At 34.8% G+C, this 26,157-nt stretch overlaps 1 protein-coding gene across 1 annotated transcript in view; it reads left to right on the forward strand.

The window, feature by feature from the left end:
- The window catches only part of LOC147073254 (uncharacterized), a 781,660-nt gene that overhangs the window by 198,957 nt on the left and 556,546 nt on the right, over positions 1 to 26,157 (forward strand). The gene's annotated exons all lie outside the window — the stretch shown is intronic.

Here is a 26,157-nt window from a genome sequence, read left to right on the forward strand (position 1 = left end):
AAATCCGCACGTGGATTTTTTTCTGTGCGGAATAATTACCGAAGTGTTTGAGTTTAATGTAATCTTATAATTAGTAACAATACTGTATGGAGGGGATAGGAAAAGAGCTATATAACGTGTGTGCGAGTATAAGAGAGAGAGAGAGAGGAGTTGGATAAACTAGGGACCTAAAACAAACTGGCTTGGCAATGCGCTGCGGATGGTTCACGAGAGTTGCAATACGAGAAGCCTTTTTAAAAGATAACTTACCACATAAAATGTCATTAAATAGTATTATCTGGGTAGAAGAGAAACAAATTTCGGGAGACATAGGTGTCATCGATTTACTTTTTGAGAAGTTGGAACTTAATTAATGTTGTCGTTGTGTGCCTATATCTTAAGAGGGCATAGGGGGTCTGGTGGAGGATCGGGTGGCAGAAGGATTCCAGGAAGACAGAGCCCCACTATTATAGATACCTAATATATAAAACAAAACACACCAATTTGAAAATGTAGAATTATGTTGAAAATAAACACCTAGTAGGTTGCCCATATATACAGGAAATAGTAACATTTATTTAACAACGTTTTATAAATACACATTTTATTTAAAAAACGACACAAACAGCGTTCAGTATGATATCAAGAAAATTGGAAGCCAGTCCTTATAAACTCGATGTTTAAGCTCTTTAGAGTGGCGCCCAATGGCTGCGGCTTCCTATTTTCGTACAATTATATGAAACACGTACATACTTGACGCTCAAGCAGTGTTGCCATCTTTTTCTATGCTGATTATAGTACAAAGGCGTAAAAGTTATAGTATTTCTGAAAAATATATAGGACAGAAACATTTTTCGTCTTGAATCCTTTAAGTATTTATTTTAGTTTATTTTAGTATTTTGGTATATTTGGCGTAAAATTATAGTATTTAACATGTTTCGCGGAATTAAAATTATAGTATTGTACTATAATTATAGTACGGTTGGCATCACTGCGCTCAAGTAAAAACAGTGACGCCACCGTCCCGGCCCACGCGTGTGGCGGCGTATTGTGACAATTTTTAAAAAACGCCAACGTGTGCGGGTTCTTATGGTGCGTTTATATTGTGACACAATGTTGAATCTACATAAACGGTTTACACGGATTACAGTAAACGGGTTACGGTAAACGGCACGAATTCACCATCCGCAGTGATGTGATATCTACGGTAGTCGTGAGAGTGAGTGATTAACTGTTTCACTACATTATTGTTAATGACGTGTAGTCTAGCAGGACATTTCACGCGACCGGAACGAATGGAGCATTCCCATATTTCTTCACCAGATTTAAGACGGCGATTCATGCTGTAAGTATACTGTTTGAATAGTAATAGCTTTTTGCCTCTTTGGGATACAACAGGAACAGCTAAAACAAATCAATGTACAGTAATAACAAATGTAATAATATGTACAGATACCAAATAACACAATAAATGCCTTAATCCCCATTTAATAATCATGTAATCACCAGAATTGGGAAGAAACATATTATATCTTACTCGTGTGTATAATATAGATATAACTTTAAAAAAACGAAACAAAGGCCCGTTTCAGACGGAACACCGGTGTCGCGCTCGATATAATATAGGAGGCCTTTGTATTAGAATAAAGGGGCATTTGTATTATGTTTATGAACGCCCCAGAGCTAATGAGTCAACGCATAATTTCGCGTTATAAATTAGAACATAAAACTGGCAGTGGTAATAAAAACAAGTGTATCGGCAGCTTGAGAATGTAGCGGCCGACCGAAAAGTGTACCGGACACGCGTCGACGCATTAGCTCTGGGGCGTTCATAAACATAATACAAAGGCCCCTTTATTCGAATACAAAGGCCTCCTATATTATATCGAGCGCGATACCGGTGTCCCGTCTGAAACGGACCAAAGTGAGAAAGTGCAATAGAAAAATTACCATTGCTAGGACTCGGGAGGTTGAAGGATAGAGAGTAGGTAGTCGCCAGTCGAGAAGAATCCTCGAAAACGCCTAACTAACATAACTCGCCGCCTTTCTTTTCCGCGCCGAAGTTTTGTTACTTCAGTCTACATATATCCATATTTTATAATATTATCTCATGAGACAAACCAAGTTTGATTTAATTTATATCAAAATTCATAAAGGCAATCCTCGACTATTCTACATCAGTGCACTTACCACACCAAAGCCTCACGAGTATTGTTTCTCTAGTATTCTATGCATGGCAGAGTTCTCTCGCCAATATCATATCTTGGCATTACGTTTGACAGTAAACTGATGTTTAGTGGTCATATGGATACCATTTGTAAAAGGCGCTACACATGTTGGGCTTTGTCTTGGGTACTTTCCGCGTCTTTTCGGATGTGACAGTAAGTATTAAAAATAATCTATAACTCCTTAGTTAGAAGCAGATTTGAGAGTGGGTGTATTATCTGGGCCCCACACCAGTTGAAGTACGGCCTTATAGTGGAGAAGATCCAAAAGATTTTTTTGAGACTCGGATGTATGGATATTATCCGTAGCTATATCTGACCGACTCTCTCTTACGTGTCCTAACATACTGTAGCTTGAAGTTTAAAAGGGATCTTTATTTAGTTACATATTTTTTCCGACTAATAAGCGACGCAAATAAAAACTGTGACATTCTAGATAGTATTGAATTGTGTGTCACTGATAATTAGAAATCGTGTGCATTCATAGTTTGTTCTCCCAAGGTGCATAACTAACCTGTCATTAGTAATGCCAAATGGAAGAGCAAAAACTATTTTCAATCAAATCGCTTCGAATATTGATATAGTTTAGGTTGGAGTTATTATGGGTCTATCAAGTAATTCACTCGGAGTACGTCCATGTAGTGCTCTTATTTTTATTATTATATTATTTACTCACTTTTACCTCACTCACTTTACCCTGTATTTTGATTTCAATATTGTTAGCCCTTATTTTACAATAATATGTCATGTCTTGAATGAACTTGTTTCAGGCCCAATTCACACTGTTCATGACAGAAACTCGAAATTTTTAAAATGACAAAGCGCATGAAATATCATTTTTCCAAGTGTTTTTTTTGGACATAAGACTTAAGTATAGATTAATATTCACTGGTATTGGATGTAAATTTCAGATGAGAGTGGGTGTATTAAAAAATCCCTTTAATTTTTTGATAAAATAAAAGTTTATTTAGATAGTTGACATTATTATAATATTATATAAAGAGTAACACTTCATATTATTTACATATATTTTGTATAGGTATATAAAAAATAACAAAAATAAAATGAGGTACTCAGTATAATAATTAAGTGAACAGTTTATTAACGATATGTGTGTGAATTTTAAATCTATCTGAATGGCTTAAATTCGCACGTAGTCTCCAGACGGAGTGATGTGGTATTTTCGGTACACGTGCGTGTGAACGTTCAACTGCTTCACTACACTATCGTTAACGACATGTATTTTAGCGGCACATTTCAAGCGACCGGAACGGACGGAGCAATCCCATATCTGTTCACCAGATTTTAGTCTACGATTCAGGTAATATGTGTAGTTTTTGAATAGTAATAACTTCTTGCCTTTTTGAGATACAACAGCGATGGCTAAAACGAATAAAAAATAGGTTAAAATGAGAGTAAAACAAAAAATAGACAATTTATAACAGAAGTATTTCTTCTCCTAACTTTTAACCCTTTAACTTTTCTAAGGTGGTTATCGAGAAGAGATTATAAATTGTTTGGAAAGTTCATCATATTTCAAAAAGTTTTTGGGGGTGAAGGTGTAGAGATGAAAGATTGGTGGTAGGTTGCTCGAGTGAATCGAGGAGAAAGTTTATTTTACCGAATAATGAAATACAATGATACAGAATACAGGTGCGAAGTTAACAGTGTCAGACATATGCGATATGCTCAGTCCGGGAATATATGATAGAGTGTACTTTCCCATCAATCGCCTTTTGCCATTTATTGCAATGAATATTCAATAAATCGCGGCAAGCTATTATTGATGTAGGTCACAATTGGAAAGTATGCTGACCGTCGCACCGTTGCAATTGCGCGGCGTTTTGCTGACCAGACATGGGGTTGTCGATCCTCATCGAAGTAATTCACACTTGCAGAATGTGCTGAACATAAGTGAGGCGATTGTGCGATACTTGTGTGACTCGCTGATTATCGCGTTGTCGCAATTACGCTGACAAGGCCTGGGGTTGTTGACCGCCGCAAGTTCAAATACTATAGTGAGAATTATTTTTTGTAACTTTTTCCAATAATACAATGCACATTATAGAATATGTAGTAAGGTATCTATATATCTAAACTCACGTACTCCAGAATAGTCAGTAATATAAATGAAACAATCACAAACACCCAGACTTCGAGAAAACCTTAGAAGTATATTGTGACCTCACCAGGAAACGAACCCGGAGACCTCAGATGCAAGACCAGCGCCTTTACTCTCTCGAATACGAGTGTCGCAAAAACTCATTACAGAGAAGTTGAGTAGAAGGTAGTTTTGGTATTAAGTATTATATTATTGTATTAGTTGATGTGACTACTATTCTAAAAAAATGGAAAAAAATGGAAAAAATAATATGTACTAACACTTTCTACTATTCAATTCAATTAAAATTCGTTTAGGTATATTTTCATATATCTTTTTATTGCGGTCTACCAACAAGACCAATAATAACAAAGGTATGTGTATGTACAAGATTGGTGAATATAAGATATAAAATAGATATATAAGAGATAGTCCCAATAACAAGCTGAAAATTGAATCAAATAGTATGTAGAATCATACAGTGGAAAGAGAAATTAAAAAATATAACTACTTGAAAAAAATGAAGTAGGTATATATTATATAAAATAGGAGAGGGAATATAAGAAGAAAAAAACAATGAACAATACAGTTGTAAATAGCAATTTTTGCAGAAAAAATTTGAAGGTATACAAGAGAACAAAACAGTTCCACGCGATCACTATGACGATTCATAGTTTTGCAGTAGGTACCATAACAAATGATAGTTTTTATACAAATAAGTAAGATGGCGAAATATACAATACTATACATTCAAATGTACTTTTGAAGACGGAATGATAATTAAATGCAGAATATGCATGTTACTTCTGCGTCTCAGTAAACAACGTGATGCATGAATAAAGTGTACTAGTAGTGTTTCTTCTCAACAATAATGTTTCTTAACTTTGCTTTGCGTAAGTATATGATGCACGAAATGTATTATTTTTTAGAATACTTACTGTGGTAAAATATCGAAAAGTTATCGAAACTATAATGAATAATTAATTATCCATTCTACAAACTCATTTTATCCATGTTGAGTATAAAAAAAATCGAAAAGAGAGCAAGTAAATTTCCATTGCACTCGGCTTTAGCAATCGTTCTGTCCGTTACTCCACTGTGGAATTATACAATATTGCATGTATGATGATGTAAATTCAAACTCGGACCCATTCTCCATCTGGGGTTACGAAGTATCTTGGAGGTTCATGAGAATGGCTGACTTCCTCGGCTACGGAATCCCCAGACATACGGATCCTTCCATCGCATCTCCTGGCGCTGCAACCAAGCGAACATACCCATACATCATCGCCAGATTTCAGGCATCGCCTCCAGGTATACGTAAAATTCTTAAACATCAACTGTTTTTTTCCCTTTTGTGATATTCTGTATGTCACTGAAATCAAATACATATGTATACGAATATTAATACGTAACTACAACATTCTCCTAGACAGTACCTAGCAGTAAGAAGACTGCATGCTGACATATGTATTATTGTAGTCGTTATTGATTGAACAAAGCAGAGCCAGTTTGATTTTTTGTTTGAAATTGGCGCTGATGCACTGTCCCCCGACGAAATCAACTGAAACTGCGTTTTCGCATTTTTACACCTGCTCGTAACGGAAGGCAGTTGCCCTTCCACCGTGTTATTGTTGGCAAACAGCTGATTAAAAAATGTAACTCCCCAAACTTGTTGTTTTTTCGGGGCGGGAGAGCGTGTTGTAATCTCTCTTCCAATAAGTTAGAAGTCAATTTAATAACCGTGAATAATTATTATCATATAAATCTGATTTGTTGAATGTGTAAATTAGTACCGAAATAAATGTGTTCGGTCGGATCCAAACATAAATGAAGTACTTATAATCAATCATTACCATTCGAATCGAAATTATGTCGAGTTTACTTTATCATTAAGTACCAAAAAGCTTCAGTGTAACACTATGTTAGTCGGTGGGTTTGAGTATGTTATATGAAGAGCGAATTTTCTTTTGCAATTCGTCTACTTGAGAGGGTGTATAGGTATACGAAGAGTCATGATACCAGCTCCGCTTAGTAGTGAAGATGATATTTGAAAGGTTCGGCTTCACTTTCATAGGCGTACTATTATCAAATATCTACGCACGTTGACTTTTGTTATGTGTTAAGTAAGTACCCATTATTATTTGATAACTTCTTTTTCTCCGTTGAGATTTCATGGCTGAGGATCATGAGGTGGATGATTTTACCGTCGGGCAGCAGCCTATTTATAAGATCACATTAACACATATTTATAAGACAGTAGGCTAGCGGTAGAACCAAAAAAAATGTGGGTATTAAATTAAAATACATAATTATTGATGATTTTCATTTTTAATAATAAAAATATGTCGAAGTATAACAATGAATTACCTAATTAAGCTAATTAAAAACTAGGTATACATAATTATAACCACTTATCGGAATGTAAGCAATTTCTCACTTCAATATTACGACCAGATAACTTGACTTAGGCAGCCTTCCCCTATATATATTATATAGGTAAGTATATAATATAAATTAAAATGTAGTAAGTTAAATTTGATTTTGAGAAAGAATAATGTCAAAACGTTCTTCCTGTCGCTAGTTCTTTCAATTCATAGTAAAAGAAAAACTGACTTATAATTTTGCCACATTTGAAATTAGCTGAGCTTTATTTAGTATCTCTACTTTCATCGGTTCATATGGCTTGCAAGTGTAATAATAGAGTTAGAGAGACAATATGGATAGATGCAGAGACTTCTTCTTCCACGGAACACCTGGAACTTACCGCGGCACACAATTTGGCAGACACTGATACATACACCCGATCCTCTTTTTGCACGGAGGATACGTTGCAAAGACTACCGTGGAAAAAAAATAAGGTGCCCATACAAAAATGGGATGGTTCCATAACGTAAAATCAACTCAAAATACGAAATTCTTGAACTAAAATAAATAAATCGAATTTATTTATTATTTATAAATAAAATCATTAATACATAAAAATACATAGTTTTCGATTTAAATTAAATTTGACATAAAGAAATAAATTCATTCAGTGCCGCTACTTGACAATAAACGTGCCCGTTTACTGTTATTTTTCGCTGCCGAAAATTCACTCTCATCGCTGGAAATAGTTAATGATGCTGACGCCGAAGCACGCGACGCGTCTCTCGTATCGAACCCGAAGTGACTGACTAGTGGCACCATGTTTGTATATATGTCTGGACGGTATCCGGTGACAACATATGTATGTAACAGTGGCGTGCGGTCCATTGTTACGCAATTTTTCTATAAATATGTACATGCATACGTATTTTTAATCTTTTTAGTTTTTTTTTAAACCGTGTTAAGCTCAAATTACATTGGCAGATTGCGTCTGGCCCGATCGTCTGCCACGACTGTCAAACTCTATTATCTATGGTTTTCAAAGATCGTGAGTGATCGGGACAAAAGTGGGAAAATTTCTATTATTCCGTCGTGCGATCCATTCATTATCAAGCGAAGATTGCCGAAAGCGTACGAAAATAGCCGAATACGCGCCTGCTCGCGAGTCATGCAAACGGTCGTTCATTTCATTCTACTGGTCGATTTCAACAACTGAACAACTACAAGATGGCGAAAACTCAAAAAAATATATGGAGTAGCACCGAGGACACAGTCCTCGTCGAATTAATACACGCCAAAGATATAGTGTGGAACGTAAAAAACCCGTTATATTCAATGGTGATCACGCTGTTCTTCAGTTAGCCAACTTTTGACCCAGTGTTTTCGTTTACGGCGAATCCTGACCGCCTGAGCTAGTTGAAATATAGCCATACTCGCTACAATTAGTCTTAATCGATTAGTTTGGAGATTCAAGCTCGCCCAGTTATTCATGATGTAAATAAACAAGAAGTATACAAAACTTTCTATAAATGTCAAACGGCCGCGTAAATTTGAACAGAATCTGATGCTCGCTAGGTTTGACAGCTCAGTTTTTTTGACGTAAAATTGCGTGGAAATGCGTTCAGTGTAGCCACCAATCTAAGAAATATCTAGTTTTCGGTCAACCTATATTTTTAATAATAGCAACACTATGTTTATTTTAAACCAATCAAAAGCAAGGACCAACGCGATTGAATCGTTGCGTGTAATTGCAAATAGTGTTAAAACGTTGGCCACGACGGTTTTTGGATCGGATTGGGTCTGCGCGTCTGCCAATGTAATTAAGCCATTAAAGCAAAAAAATCAATGTAAATAAAAAATATTCGGTACTTGTTTTAAACCGTGTTATTTCGAAACCGTGCAAAAAAAAATCCGTGCAAAAAGAGGATCGGGTGTATAATCGTTGTTATCAATATGTATCTTTAGGCCCTTGTTGTAGAATTTAGATAATAAGGGCTATAGAGATGACTATTTTTTAGCTTTAAATAAACAGTCCCCATTAAATTGACTTCTTAAAAGTTATCTGCTGATTATATTACATATAAGTAAATAATGTACCTAATAAATTAAGTAATATTATCAAAAAACAGTATAAATCAAGTTACTTAAGTGTAATATTGAGGTGACGAAGTATAAGTTACCTACTTTGTGGTAGATAGGTAGGTACTTTTAATAGATAAATTTATAAAATATAACACAATATTTTAAATATAAAGCACTGTGTCTTATTGCGTCACTACGCTCTGTCAAACAAAGATGTAGATATAATTGACTTGAAACAAATATGCTGCACCTTTGAGATGCTTAGCCCATAGGACGACACGCACAGTGGCAGTGTACGCGTCATTTTTTTCAAAAGGTACGACCAGTCAACCGACATTCAATAAGGCCCTCCGCCGACGCAGCAACTAAAATCCGCCGGAACTGAAACTCCAGTATCTAGCTAATGTATTTCAATGGCGGCTCGCTGACGGTAAGACTGTAGTCTCTCAGTTTCAAAGTATCCGCAACTGAAATTGAGGAAACACGACATGCTAGTCTCCCAGCCTCTTAGTTGCCAGTCATCCATTAAACAGTGGTACCAATATCAGTAGATTCGATGAAAAAAATCATATTTTATTACCAAAATTGGTAGCACTTCTAACAACATCATGCCATAAACCATAACAAGATTAGGTACAAACCAAGACGTCAAACGTCTATAATATATATCGTTATCCTTATATTATAAGGATGTACTTATCCAAAATATTCTTTTATTTTGTCTCCTGTATCTGTAATATTGGTATAGACCAAAGCCTCGTCATCACTTGGCCCGCTCGAAAAAATTATTTATTAAATATTCGATGGACAGGATAATAAACTAAAGAGAGTGATGTATTCTAGTAATTGCGTCAGCGTGCGTGTTGTCGGATTTTTGGTACGATTTGCAACACCGGCATCGTGTACAAAACAGCTGATGGCCCAATTTGACAGTTTGAGGTTTTGAGATTAGAGTTCCAGTAGCGCTGTGTGCGAAGAACCAATCATAGGCCAGTTTATGAGTTCCATCACCAGCCAGTTTGCGGGATTTCAGTTGCTGCGTCGGCAGAGGGCCTAATGCTGCAGATTCTTGGTTTATCGGCAACACCTCTTACGCCACAGTTTAACATTTTTATTGTTATAGCTGAGATTTATGATAATCGCAATTGAATAAATATACCGTCGATTTACCTTCCGAGATAATGAAAGACAAACATTTCACTACTTGGGTACTAATATGGTATGGGCAGTGCGAAAGCGCCGTGTGGGCTGAGCGATTCTTTGTTGAACATATCGCGAATTTCACACCACACTACGCCGTCTCCTGTGGGAGCAGTGAAGAAAATAGTTTCTTTAACTGCTATAAATAACCTCATCATCATTGGAGGATAACCCGTAATTTTTAAGTTGTTGGGAACCAACATTTCACCAAAAGAACGAGATGAACTTCGAACTCACCAACAGACTGAGGAGTGAATGAAGCGTTCTTCGCACTGAAGAGTCAATTCAGTTGGAGCTGAACTACTGGCAAAAAAGATAATTTGTGGGTAAAGGTACAATGTGACCGCAAACTAATCACTTTGTGTGACTGTAAAGCCTGAAGCCTAACGGAGAAACAAAAGAAGGCTATCCAAGAAGGATTCGAAAATAAACTTCTTCGAACAAATACTTGGAACGGTTACAAAAACAAAGGTGACGCATCCGTACGAATGCCGAGCTATGTGAACAATTTAAGCCCAATATATTTAATGTAAAGGCACAAAGGGTCCATAGTAGGCAGTCGGCCCCGGAGCTTACTCCGCAGGAAATAAGCGGATAACGTCAAAAGGGACGAAAAGAGTCTGAGTGTGACCGACTGGAGAAAGAGCTCGTAATAAAGAAGCCTGGATGATAGTTTTACAGTCGACCATGGAGTTGAACGATCATGACGAATGATAAAATAGGTTATCAAAGAAAATTAGTAAAAAGTAGTGCGCGTCAAATTGTTGATAGAAAAATAACCGTGAGGAATTGTGAAAATCCGATTTTCTCATTCAACTGATTTAAACTTTTAATCCAGGATTATAAAAGCCAAAAAGACCTAAGGTTAAGAAAGTGTGATTTGATTGATTTTGGGAGAGTAGGGATTTAGGCAGCAGCCACGCTTGGCGAGACCCTGTATGAAGGGTTCTTAGAGGCGAAGAAATCAATTGGACGACGAAATTCGATAAGGCTTCAATGCGTAAATGGAAGAGGTTGATGCGTATGCTCAAGTATCTGCTCGATGATGGAGTCTTCGGTGATGTTAATGCGCGCGTTGCATCGCACCTTGCCAGATCGAAGTGAGCAGTACCACACTTGAGAGCCACATTTTAGATTTGACTTTAAAGTGTAAGTGTACTCCTTGAATATTAGCAGTCGGCTACCCCGCCTAGATGTCGCGTACGTGACTGAAAGAAAACAAACCAATTGAAGCACTTATTCATAAAAGGGGGAAAATATATAACATTATAAAATTTAAACAGTCGAGAATAAACACATGAAATCATTTTAATCACCTACCTTTTTAATGTGTATAATAAATATCTCTTCCTATAGCATGGCTATTTCTGATCACTGAAAACACTCCCGGTCGACGATGATGATCGATGATGATCCTAACCTAAAAGAATACTGCTGTCACACTGACAGGGCAGGAAGCAGCCATTTGCACTATATCCACGCGCAGCAGCCCTATGTTTTAACTTATGACATGAAGTCACCCGACGACATGACGTAATTATGACTTATGCTCAATACACGCATCGAGGCGAGCCGCCCAATGCACACGGCTCACCATAGATATTATGCTGAAACACCTATTTGTGTATGGGGACAATGAATGACGCCAGTATTAGAGTAGCGTTAATTTCTTGAAGACTATTGACTCACTCCGGTAGTGCATCACAATGATGTCATATGACGTCATGTCGCCGGGTGACTTCATGTCACAAGTTACAACATAGGGCTGCAGGTCATATTACGCAGTGACGTCACATTGTGACGTTTACATTTGTTAATAAGCCGTTCAACCGCTAATTAGCATGAGTGGGGTTGTGGCATTTCATGCATACGCCTCTTATACCATATAAAAGACATCAATTTGTTGGGAAAATAATTATTTATTTTAAAAGTACGTTGTCACAAAAACAGTTACATTTTCGCATTGATATACTACTGGATGAATCATATGCTTCTTAAAATGACGCCCGATTTTCAGCGACTCGGCCAGTGTTAAAACTTACTGTTTTAATATCAGCGGACTTAACTCGATATAAGCTCACTTAATATTTGTCTCGAAAACGACCTGGCAATAATTATGAGTAAGCCCGATCTAGCTTGCATCTTACTTTAACTAATAGTCAGCGCATGACGACTTGCTCTGTCCGCTCAGACATGAATTTTTGGTAGTTTGCTAGCTTTGGGTTGCAGACACCCTTAGGGTAACTATTCCAAGAATGCAAATTTAGTTTTACAGCCAGGGCAATACGGGTGAAATTCAGGAATCCATGTTAACGGTCTTAACGCATTATACCTACAAGGAAATATTATAAGACGATATTCGTAATATCTTCTTTTGTGGTACATTTTAAAAATGGCACTTGTATGGGAACTCCTCATCTAGTAGTATATCAATGCATTTTCGATAACATTTCATATACATAAATTGAAATATTTATAAAAGAGAACACAAAACACCAAGCTCGACATAATATCAAGGAAAACAAATACATTAGCACTATCGACTGAGATTTGTACTATTCCATAAATTTATAACTATTTTGCGTGTAATTAATGCCATTTAAACCTTCATATAATAAATAGTCAATTCTGTACACGTATAATCTGTAATACACTTTCTTCCTTGTTAGTTATTAGACATAAATACAAAGGTTTTAAAGATTGCGGAAGCTAGCTAAAACAGATTCCCATAAAATAGTAGAAAACATTCATCAATTAGAATTTAAAAAAATAGTAAATTACAATGATTATCGGTCGGACGCTGAGAATGATGGACTAATGGACCACAGAGTGAATATTATATTAACAAACGTTTTGCGTACACACATTAAAATAACAACCTGTCGCTTTGACAAATGCGGGATATTCACACGCACCAGCGGCTTCACATATAGATACTTTGTATATATAAAATATAGAATCTATATAAAATATATTTTCTTATAATATATTAAAATATATTTAGATACAATAAACAAAACTATTATATAATATTTCAGAGTTTTCCTAATAATATTAGTCACATAACTTGGGGCTATTCACATTTTATTATGTGAATATGGGAGCAGCATAATATGCAATTTTTGATACCAACGAAATGTTTGTTTTAAATGGAATCTATTATCAAGATTTTAGAAAATATGCCAAAAACTCTTGTGGTAGATAAAACATTCTAAAGATGACTTTACCTTGTGATGCCATCAGACTTTTGAATCCTAAAGCAGGACCTAGTGGTGATTAACGCCATGTTTTTACACTTAAATTATTGTGTATGTAATGGACAACTTTGATCAATTTAATAATGTGGACCTCTTCGTCTAAGACAGTTTCAAGCGTGTATTTTTAACCAGTCTTACAAAAACTAGCAACCCTGGGGTAATCCTTAATTTTACGTCGCAAAACCTGTTTTATGAAACGTTGATATATATTATAACAGTGACGAAGGCTCCTTCATATGTGATTATTTAGAGTATACATTAAAAATCATTACAAAGAAAATTTAAATTAATAATAGACTAACAGAGACATCTATACTTAATATAATATTATTTAGTTGTTTCAATTTACGCCAATACATAATATGCGCAGTACTATGTACTATAGAATAATCATTACAGATGCATCCGTAGGCTGTAGTAATAATAATTATTGTGCATTCGCTTTATTATCAAGACGTATAAGATATGAGGTGATCTATCGGACTATTTTAAAAGCCGATCGGCAGTGTATGAAACGTATGTTGAACATCAGGCTTCCAAATTCGAAGCCTTTTAAAAATCATTAAAAAAAACTAATAAGACATTAATTAGAATTTTAGATTTTTTAATCTATTATGATTAGGTTAAAAAGGTTACAAGTAAGTAACACCATCTACAATTTGTACTATAAGTTCCAATGTAAACAAATAATAATTCTGACAAAGTGTGTGGGTACAATTTTTTTGGATCCCACAGCCTACATACTTTCAAAAGTCACTTTTTGCAACTGATAGATAATATTAAGTATAACTTAATATATAGGTGATAAGGAACATACCTACTCTTCATTTCATGATATATTGTATAACTTACGTTCGTGGCTATGTTCACATCCCTGCTTCACCACGACGTCCTGGTAAACGTAGATACGTGCATTGCATATTCTTTGACCAGAGCGAAGCGAACACACCCATAACTCAACGCCAGTTTTACGAATGGCTTTCTGCCTATATGTGTACTCGTCGAACACCAATAATTGCCTTCCCTTTTTTGACAAGAAGTACTTTACTGAAATTGAAACATTCATATTGGTTAGTAAAACATTTTTTTCTGTTTGGTCTAAAGCACAGTGTGGATTTTGGCGGCCTCATGAAGAGTTTTCATAACAGATTTAAAACATTAGAAAAGTATGCTAGCCACTTGCTCAACCCATTAGGTCATTGAAAAACAACATGTGTATTATACGAGGATTCTAACTCGATACCTCAGACGTATCAAACGTATGATACGTTATCACTTGACTATCGAGGGATGAGTAAAACGTGATATATTTAATTTTCAATATGGTATGAAAACATAAAGGGAAACAATTTTTTTAGTAAATACAAAATAAATTAGTAATTTATTAAATTCAACAAAAAAAACAATATAATCAAAAGTACCTAATACATAAATAAGTATTGCGGACACCTGAAGTTTAATAAATATATATAGGTATATATACTGCATCACATAATATGTCAAGTGTAGTTACTGATAAATTTTATATACTCGAGGAAACCTAGTATATAAATTAGTTTTATAATAATCATTATCGTTTAATTTTACACCTTTTGTCACTTATTTTCTTTTACTCTTTCATAATTAGTATTGGTTCTCTACATTTTTTAAAATTCTCAATGTAGGTATTATTACAATATGTAACTATTTGTTTGCAATAATAAAATTCTATTAAAAAAAAATACCACTTTATACAAAATTTCTATTTAGTGTTTCTCAAAATTTTTCATACCACGGACCCTGAAATCAGAAAAAAAAATCCAAGCCTCCCCAAATTATTCAGTCTTTAGTGACCAACAGTACTTTATTTACCATTAATAATTATTATTATAGGTACATTTTTACTAAAAATAAAAGAAAATTTATTTACTTGCTTTTAAAGCAAAAATAAAAAAAAACAAATAAAAATTAACTTCAAATTTATTACACCTATAGCATACAAAAACAATTTAACGATGATTGCATTTTATAACATAATAAATGAATATCCGGTACTTACAATGTTTTATTGACTAAAAGTTAAAAAATATATTAATATTAGTAGATTATTTTATCCGTATCGTATAAAGCAGTGCTCCGCAATCGGTGTGCCGCGGCACACCAGTGTACCGTGAGACAATGCCAGGTGTGCCGCAGAGCATTGCTTCAAAAAAAAAATACAAATACTTTTGTATATTATACAATACGTTTATACAAATAGCCAAATTTGCGTTCGTGGTTGGTAATATATTTGAACACCTGCATAGACTTAATAAAACAATGCAAGGTCAGAATGAAAATATATTGACGTGTTCTGATAAATTAGATGGAGTTAAGACAAAGATTTCTACAAATGTACCAAAGGACCTACCAGATTATTATATTGATACATGGAAAGATGTACACTTAGTTCTTCGTCGTGTGTTATGTTGTTTGTATATTTAGTTTTTTATCAAATACAAAAAATATAAATTAATGAAATTTTGGTGCATGGCCCCCACAAGAGGGGGGCTGACAGCGCTCTAGCCTGGGGACCCAAGCTTAGGGGAGGGGGGGGGGAGCGTGGCAGGTCAACCAGATAAGTGAGATAAACAGAAATTACAAATTTGCTCTAATAGTTTAAAAAAAAGTCGCCTGCGGCGCTATATTACTAAGCTGATATTGATATTTTCAAACATGCGATCGTACGATACAATTATTTAATATAATTATGTCATTACTCGACAAATAATTATTCGTAACCCGATAACTAACCATAATTCAAGTGGATATATTAATAAATACAAAAAATCGCTAAACATACAATCAGTACCATTCATTTTACATCTAAGACCATTTAAAAAACGCTATTTTTAGAGTATGTGCGGTCCATGTTTTGGTGTATAAATTGTTTTACGTGAGGTGTGCCGCGGAATTCTAGTAAGACCTTTAATGTGACGTGGGTGAGAAAAGGTTGCAGAGCACTGGTATAAAGTATTGTGATCGTGTGAAAATTCGACCTCGATATTTTGACTGATTTGTATCTGCTATCATCCATTGATCACGGTTTAATGATTTTTTTTTCAAATACTGATATACTGAAGTACTGACTGTAATATAGTATATCTCTGATATCTGGAATGTCTTTTTATTTTATTTTGTTCAATACAGATTCTTTACCCATAAAATATGTATTACAAAATAAATTAAAATCACTGCAGGAAATGTAAAAATAATAAACCAAAGTAAAGAGCAAAGTTAAATTGTGATAGAATTTTTGGCGTCGTTCGCACTCATTGACTTCACTGGAAGCACATACTTTGCTTGCTCACCCCGCTAAGTCTTCAAGCACCTAAAGACTGAGTTAAAAGTATCACAAGAAAAAAATCCCATGAACATAGTATTGTGAATTACGTTCATCAGAGTTACGACTCAACAACAATAAGCATGGCTATACAACGACTTTTATCAATCAGTGATAGCTGTCTTCATAACTAAGTGGGTTCGAATACAGTATTTTAAATCCTTATTACTCTCCCTGCGTCGGTCACGTGAAATTTAAATGGCGGATGCGAGTGCTCACGGAAATGGCCGACGCATAAGTCCGCCACGAGTTCAATTCTGGCGGGGCATTTGGTTTTTCCACCGTCTATGGAGCAGCACCATAGTTCATGGCCATTGGGCCTCGTCCTCTTGTATGAGTAGGTGAAGTTGTTGCTTACTACCATCGGTTTTCCCCGTTTCGAGGTTGTACGAATCACTAAAAAAAGTCAATTATCAGTCAAAGAGTTTAGACTGTAATAATATATACCTAGAGGTATTCGTATGATCTTAACAAAAATGTATTGCAATTAATTGTTTTTTTTAGTGAGTTTGAATTGGAAAGATATCGAAAAAATAATACAAGTATAAGTACTGCACCTAACTATAAATTATATTGTACGTACTGTTATGTTATGATTGCTCATCTAAATATTTAAAATCATGATAAGTAGTAGGTACCTACATTATACAAATAAAATAACAGTGAAAAACGTATGTAAGACACACATTAGAAAAAAAAATGGAAAATTGAGCCCAATGGTATACGGACTCACGTCTTTCACTTTCTGGATGAGTGCTTTGTGAGTTCGAGTTTCATTCGCTGCATTTTTTACTATTTTACTAATATATATGTTTCTGAGGTTTTCAAAATTGTGTTCTTTCTACAAAAAAACAATATAATATCCAATATTAACTAAATAAAAATAAATATAGAATATTGTATAAGGAACTCGATGCATTTTATTTAAGTGCAGCCCTGGAAAATAAATCTCAAGAGTACAACAATGTGAGTTTTGCTACAGATGAATCTGCAAAACCAAATGACACGCAGAATATATCATCAATAGATTGAGTACCTACCCAAATAAATTATACTCAGCTCCAATTTAATATAGGCTCCACGTCAATCGAAGAAAGTTTTATTCAACGTGTTTGATGTTTAGTGGTGTACACCCGGTGCTAAACACACTTACCTCGACTTGTAAAGCATAGTTCATGAATGAGGATGTGTTAAAGATGCAATGTCACATGTAATGATGCAAATTATTTTATTCATAAACCCGTAAATATTAATATTACCGCACTAGTAACTAACAGTGTCTTTATTTTTTTGAATTACGATGGTATCGCGGCGTTGTATGAAATTATTCGTTCATTAAGGGGTATCATTATGCCAACAGAGAACCTAGCGGAAAAATACGAAGCTTGCAATTTGAGAATTCTTTTTGATAATTTAAAATTTCAACTGTATTAATTAATAAATATGTATCTGAAAACAATAAAAAGATTTTTTTTAAGTCAAAGATAAACTTACGATTGTAAAAAAAGTGTGAATTTGTTACATATTGGGACCAAACCTAAATAAGATTTCATATAAATAAAAAGGATTTCAAGTTATACATATTTATATTTTTTTTTATAAAAAATCGATGTTTTTTAAAATAGATATAAAAAACATTAAAACTATGGATTAGTCAAAAATCTAAACGGTGAAAATTTGAAAATTTAATAAACTAAATTTTATTAATAAATATAACCATAAAAATAATGTAATAATAACGAAATCTATGTACCAAATATGCGACAAATTCACATTTTTTTTACAATTGTAAGTTTATCTTTGACTTAAGTAAATCAAAAAAAAAAACTCAAATTGCAAGCTTCGTATTTTTCCGCTATGTTCTCTGTTGCATAATGATCCCCCTTAATAGAGTGAACGTTTTATAAATATGCATTTTTTACTACACTGATACGCCTTTTTGCCTGATACTAACATAATAGCATAAATTAAGGTGAAATGATATTCACTTGTAGGTATTAATATATTATGTAGTAATAAATAAATAAATGGAATATATTACGTCATTTTCATCCTAGAGCCGGAGTGCAAAGTTATGAAGCGTATACTCTACTAAAATAGAGGTGTATGAAAAACACTACAGCTACGTTGTGGTAAAATATTATCAGACACTTCTGAGTAGATTGTAAAATTATTCCGAGACGTAGTGCATGCCACAACAATAAATATTAGCGAGTCGCAGTAAAAGCCTCGGTAAAATCACAAAAAAAAAAACAATATAATGTACTAAAATGATTAACAACGTTGAATAAAAGAAATAATGAATATACATAGCTTGAAACCACCTAAGATATATTAGGATCTATATACCCACTTGAAAAAATATGAGACTCGAAGGGATTTGAGCTTGTATAACCATTGGTGTCGCCAGTGGCGAAGGGTGACTTTTGGAAACAGGTAGGCTGTGGAGAAAGCACACTTGTTAGATGTATTTACGGGAAATAAGAAGATAATCCGACATAACTACTGATGAATAGGTAGGTACAAAAAAACCGATGAAATTTCAAAAGCTCACTGATGGTATAAAATTGAGCAATTAATTTGAATTATGTATTTTCTTAAATATAAATGCAAGATACGCTCAAAATATATTGAAAATATCCGTTGTTGTGAATCTGTTCCATAACAATTTATAATTTAACCTGTAAGCTAGACATTTTAAAATAAAACACAGACTTAGATACAATAGCAGATTTCAAGTTACATAATTGGCTGAATAAATTGTCTTAGTCTATGAATAAACTAACTGACAAATAAAAATCACGATATAAATTATTTATTATTTTTAACAACAATCAATATATATATGTGATTGAATCCCTAGAATTTTTTTTTTTTTTTTAATTATCTTATAAATTATTTTGAATAAATGTGCACTCACTTAATATGTAAGCGTAAGCACTCCTTAAATAGCTTACCAATTTATATGGGACGCCGCAGACGTCTTGAAATTATGAGAAACAAACTTCATATAAAAAAAGTTTTCGATTCACGCGAACGTAATCCATAAAATATGTAAAGCGAAACGAGATGTCGCTTATTTTTTTTTAAACCTTCGAGACATGCAATGGTGCTTATTGAAATAGTGGAAAAGATCGTAAAATTATTATGATAATTATACGATAGATGTCGTTGGGCATATTGAATATATTATTATATGATTACCTATTTTATTTAATATGTCAATATAAAAAAAAATATATTTTTCTTAAGAAGGTAGGCTTTAAATAATCGCCTAGTATGGATTCTTCGCCACTGGGTGTCGCGCCAATTTGTGCATTAAGGCGATACTTCAGTGAAATGGCAAATAGTTTTCCACTATAGGCGCGACGAAATTTTGGACTCGCTGACACTCGGAGACCGAACGTCGAGGTGTGAATACGTCAATTTGTTTCGTGATGGCGACGGGGGTATTAATTCTTAAATCGTGTAAAGATGACTAAAAACGTTACCCATTTACTTGAAAAATAAAACATGTCAATGAATATATTATTATTGTTACTAATAGAACATACGTTAAAGTGCCCACCACCACCCGTCATATATGCACAACCGTGGATATGCACGGCCGCTTTCTATGACGCTTTAAACGTGTCTGAAAGAAGTGATTTTAAGTGCTCATTCCGTCCCGAGACGGAGCCGCACGGGACTGATGCTGCAACCATGCACCGTAGTGCTTAAAGAAGAAAGTTAAGAAAGAAAATGTTTGTTTTTGGACTGGCTCTGCTGTCCGCTGACGTTAAGCGCTTTGTGTACCCGCATACTGAGTGTCACGAATTGAAATGGATGAGTCTACGGAAGAGTCGGGACTATCCCGCTCCCCATACGACGCTGCAAATTTCTCAAATGCCGCAAAGTTGGCCTCGGTTGCTACCAGATCTCCATGACCAATTGGGCCCGTGTGAGGACGGACCCTGGCAAACAGCTCCGCTCGTTCGAATTCCATAAGCGGGCAATCCCAGAGGATGTGTTCAACATCTTGGTGGTCATGCCCGCAGGTACAACCCGGCCCATCTACTATCAAGCCAAACTCGTGGAGTCTGGCGGCGAAGTTGCCATGGCCGGTGAGGAACTGGCTAATCCAGTGCGAAGGTTGGAGTCTTCTAGTTTGGTGCCTGCAGAATACGTCTGGAAAAAAACGGTAAGTGTGCCGCCCCTTGGGGGAGGCGGTCCACCTCGCCTGCCATGCCGCAAATGCGGTCTTGTACACAATGTCACTTACAGTCTTCCTGTAAGGAACGTCCTCGGATCTCTGCGGTGGTGTCAGATGGACACCGGCGAGTATTGTGCTGATCCCCCTCAAGAGGAGGGTGATCGATCCTCTGACTTGGACGTGCAGATCGAGGGGTAGCACCCCCGCGAGTACGGCAAGCGCGTCAGTAGAAGTTGTGCGGTAGGCTTTGGTAAGCGAGATCAGCGCAAGTCGCTGCCCGCTTAATAGTGCGCGTCTCACGAGAGTTAAGGAGTTTACTCGGGAATGCCAAATGCTGGAGGCGTAACCGGCAATTCCCATGAAAATTGCGCCTAATAGAACAATAAACAGAACATTAAATGGACGCATGTCGGATTTATATGACAAATTATATTTCGATCGGCATGCGTCATTTGCACCCGCGACCCGCAATCCGCGCATCGCCTAGCCACGATCTTTTTAGACCATGCCTCAACTGAGGTATAGCCTTAACCAATTATGCTACGAGACTTCTGTCTAATTACGACAATTTAAACTAGTAGATCACACATGAAATGCTTATCAAATTGCGTTATTACACCAATGGTTAAACGGAATAATGATATAGGTAATAATGGAATATTACATTCTCAAAAACTTGTGAATTATTCGTTCAATAAAAGAAATAGTGTATTAAAAGAAATAATGTTCAGAATTATTTATATTATAGTAGAATATGAAGACATTTTGTAGTTGTATAGGATTTTTATTTCTAGTGCCATACGGGTTTACATTGTAACTACAGTATTAATTGTAAAATATAAATATTAAAGATAAATGGAATACATCATTAGAACTAAATAGTTCCCCTGAAATTTGGGATTATATCAGTTTTTTGATTTCAAGCATATGCTAATGCTAAACGCTAATGAAACCCCGTAAAAATATTAGATAATATTCAGAAAGAAATAAAAAAGTTTTATTTAGGTAATAAACATTAATATAAATAGGGTAGTACATTTATTTTGATAAGATGGGTTTGTTTTCTAATACCTAATTCCTCCTATTACTATAACATCAAGAATATTTGAAATATGTAGACATATAATATTTTCACATAATAAATACATTGGTTATTTAGTTTAGTTTTGGTGCATGCATTAATGAAACCCCATCAAAACCTTGGATAATAATTATTGAAAGGAAACTTTTTACCTAAATAAATAAAAACAACTGCTATATTTAGACAATGAACACATATTATGATATAGTCATGACCCCCACATCTTGAAGGGGGCCCCAGGCCAGAATCTTTGATGCCCCCCATTTATCGCTGATGATAGTGTGATGCGTTACATCGGTGATTCCCAACTGGTGAACCCCAGGGTTCCCCGAGGAAAAATTAAAGACATTCCGTCTATTTTGTTGCAGGGACGACACGTGGATAATCATTTAATCAATCATTATAAATCTTCATTCACGTTATATTTTTTTTTCATGTGGCTTACCAATGTTATAATAATAAGAATGTTAAGTTGTTGTTTTTGCGATATTAAGAAGGAAAATATATTTGTATATTATATGGTTCATTTGGTTACAAAATAAACCAATGAATTGGGAAACATACAAGAAATATTTCGCGTTATAATAGATAATAGATGCCAAACTGGTTGGTTTTCTTAGATAAAATTTATCGAATTGCCCAAAATTGAGACCTGTAAAAATGATTGTAGTTCAAAAATACAGCTTAAAATTGTAGTTCAAAAATGACACAAAAGTCGTGAATGAAAAAAATAAACATCCCTATGTCACACATTTTAAAATGCTAATAAATATGAATATAAAAGTGCTGCGGGCGACTTTTTTACTATTCATGGTAAAAAATTGTGTTGTATGAAAATGATACTTTTCATCATAATTTATTTTATCATAATCATAGTACCTAATTGGTATCCCCAGAAATCACGCGACCCATAGATTGGGAACTATTGATACAAAGTCATCCATAATTATTAATACTACATAATATATAAAAATTGTTTCTCGTTTTGCAGTGAATTACACTGAATACAAAGAAGTCACTTTTTGTCTTTAATTCATCTCTCTTAGTTAACTGACTGGGATCTCCTAAGCCCGGGTTCCCTGACTAGAGCCCTGCGAGACTTCCTTTGGAGGGGCCATGCTTATAGGGCAGTACCTACATACATTTTGATAATGTAGGGTTGTTTTCTAATATCTATTACAACATTAAGAATATTTTTTTCATAAACGTGACTAGATTGGATATTTCAAATATGTAGACATAAATATTTTCTTTGAGTAAATGCGTTGGTTATTTAGTTTGATAAAATGCGTTAGTTTAGAGTCTAAACTAACGCAATTAGACAATTATATAATATGAAATTCAATTGGGAAATCCTGGGATTTTAATTTTAACATCAAAACATCGAGTGAGTTAACGGGATATGGAAATACGAGATGTCGACCTATAATAATTATTAATACTATCGTTAAAAGGAAACAATTTTAATGGTTTCAAACAAAGCTTGAACAAAAACGAACCATAAGTGCGAGTGTGTAAGAATTCGGCACACTTATATCTCCGCACTATGCGTTAGAGTAAGATAGAATATCTACGGTTGAATTAAATATTTTTTGTAAACGTCGCCGGTAAATATGGATTTGACTGATTACATTCATTTAAAAACTGCGAGCACGTGTTGCTGAAATTTATTGTTTTTGTGTTAAATATAAAGTTAGTGGTAATTCTTTTTAGTTATTTTAATAGAACATATTGTAAACTATGCTGTGTTTAAATTTGGTAGCCATACTGAGAAGCAACACGATGGTATAACGTTTCATAGTTAAGTTGATAATAATAAAATCGAGGTTCTACTGTGCGTTATACGCAAGAAATACGGTTTTATTTTGCCGAAAAATAGGCGCTCTCTATATTATTATCATTACTCTGAGGTTTCAAACCATTATAATGAAATCTTCGGGTACGCTTTCCATTCAATTATAAATAATAAAAAAAACTAGTTTATTCGCTGTAGAGCAGGGGTTCCTAAACTTATGTGATGAAGGGTGGAGGTCAAACACAAATAGTGAACACTACAATTTGTCAGGCTAAGAAAATGAAATAATTTCAGATGGTATTTCGTGTGTTTTTAAAATTCAATTAAAACCTGCCAAAAGAAAACCATAATAGCGGAAGTAGGCTGTAAGCAAGTTACAGATGGTTTCTAAAATTCGATTACGCCCTGTCCACACTAAACCATAATTAAGTCTTCATTATTAATGTCGGATCTCCACAGCCTACTATGAGTCACTTTTATAAATTTAGATTCCTTCTAGGGCTTTTTCGATGATGTCTTTGATATTCGTGGTTTTTTCTTCATGCTTTTTAACCTTAATGTATTTCCCATCAATAGTGATGTGGTACTCGGGCGGTTCATGACTGTGCTTATGAGCATGCGCGATGATGGTGTCTTTAAGAACTTCGACTCTCGCCGGGCAGCGCCTGTTGGCCATGCTCATGGAGCAGGTCCACAACTGCGACAATGAGTTCTTCCGGACACTTGTGCGACAGTATGTGAACTGTTTCCACATCAAAAGCTTATTCCCTCGTCTGGACGGTATGTATGAAACTGAAAAAAAGTAATCTCGTATTAATATTCACACATTAAAAAATAGTCTTCAACTGCATAATGGTTAATAGGTTCCTAGAGGTAGATGCCTCGAAAGTTTTGACAAGAAAATGTTAGTCACAGGGAATACAAAATGAATGCGAACTAGATTAACCTACTGGGTGAAGTATAAAGGCATAATTGCACGGGCAGACTCGCAAATCTAACCAAATTCAATGATCGTCGTGAGCAATCGTTGACTTTAAATAATATAAATTACATGGAATGATTCAGTTACCAATCCAATCGTGTTGCCGCTTGATTTAATTGGTTCATTTGTTCAGTCATTGGTTCAGTTTCTGATTGTATTTACTAAGGTATTATTTTTGTCTGTTAAACATAATGAATTCAGTCAGTAAGCAAGCCTTCATTATCAAATCTGTTTTGTTATGTTAAACGCAAGCCAGGACACGCTCGCGCGGTCACTTTTAGGAGCTCAAAGTTAATTCGGTTAATTCCCAAAAAAATAGGAATAGTCCCAATTCGGTCACAACTCCAGGGAACGGCTCAACATGCATTAAAGTTTGTCAAATATATGTAACGTGCATTGAATATTTGTTAATAGTCGGCGCGTTTTATTTTAATTAGGCTTTTACGGCTTTACCACCATAAAGCACCCTGTAACAAATACAAAATGTAACTTTATTGTCAATTGAAATTAAATAAAAAATAACACATACCTACATGAACAAAATTAGAAGTATTTATTATTCTTGTTATTTTTACATTTTTTCTACAGATATTATAAACATTTAAAACACACAATCAAGAACACGGTAATGGGTATTCAATAGTGAGTTTCCCTTGATATGCGAATAATTGCAAACAGATTAGTCGTTATAAAGACTTTTGGGCAAGAAGTTATTCACAAATTTTGGAGTGAATAAAAAGCTTAATATTCTTATGTAAAATCTGTTAAGATTAGTGTCTTTTTCTTTATTGAATTCTCAATATAAAAACACATAGTGCGTACTGCGGAATCCATTTATACTTTTGAAATTGAACGGACGATGTATTTTTTGAAAAGTTTATGTTTTGCCTTGCCTGTTTACCTATGTTGGTAAACATTTTGGAAGATAATATACTGAACATATAATTTTTCGGAATGAGTGGTCTAACCACTGTGTTGTCGACCAAGTATATTATTTGTGAAATAAACCAAATAAAAGCTATATCTTTTCAATATAGAATGTAACATTCTTAAATCTTGCGAATAATAAATCTTGATGAAGATAATATTTTTTATGTACTTCTACAAACTGGATTTGGTTTTATTTTTCTTCTTCGTCAAGACATGAAGATTGAAGTTTGTGACCCGGATGATTTGACCGTCAGACATTCCTATTAACTGTTTGGCTGCATTTAATATTCATGTAGTGATTAAATCTTTACATATCTGCCATCTGGAGTGATATGGTATCTGGGTGGATCATGACAGTGCTCATGAGTTTGTGAGATGACTACATCTTCAACAGTTTCAACTCTAGCTATACAGGGCTTGGTAACGCTTCTCACGGAACAGGACCATAAGTCAGCTGACGAGTTCTTCCGGGAACCGACGCGATAATATGTGTATCTCTTCCACATCAAAAGTTTACATCCACGTTGAGACGGTATGAATCTCACTGGAAAAAAAAAGATTTTTGTGTTACCTATAAACCTGAACAAAAACGATGCATGAGTGCG

The sequence above is a fragment of the Rhyacophila brunnea genome, unplaced genomic scaffold (genome assembly GCF_057557595.1).
Source record: "Rhyacophila brunnea isolate RB1 unplaced genomic scaffold, BYU_Rbru_1.0 scaffold_18, whole genome shotgun sequence".
Taxonomy (NCBI): Eukaryota; Metazoa; Arthropoda; class Insecta; order Trichoptera; family Rhyacophilidae; genus Rhyacophila; species Rhyacophila brunnea.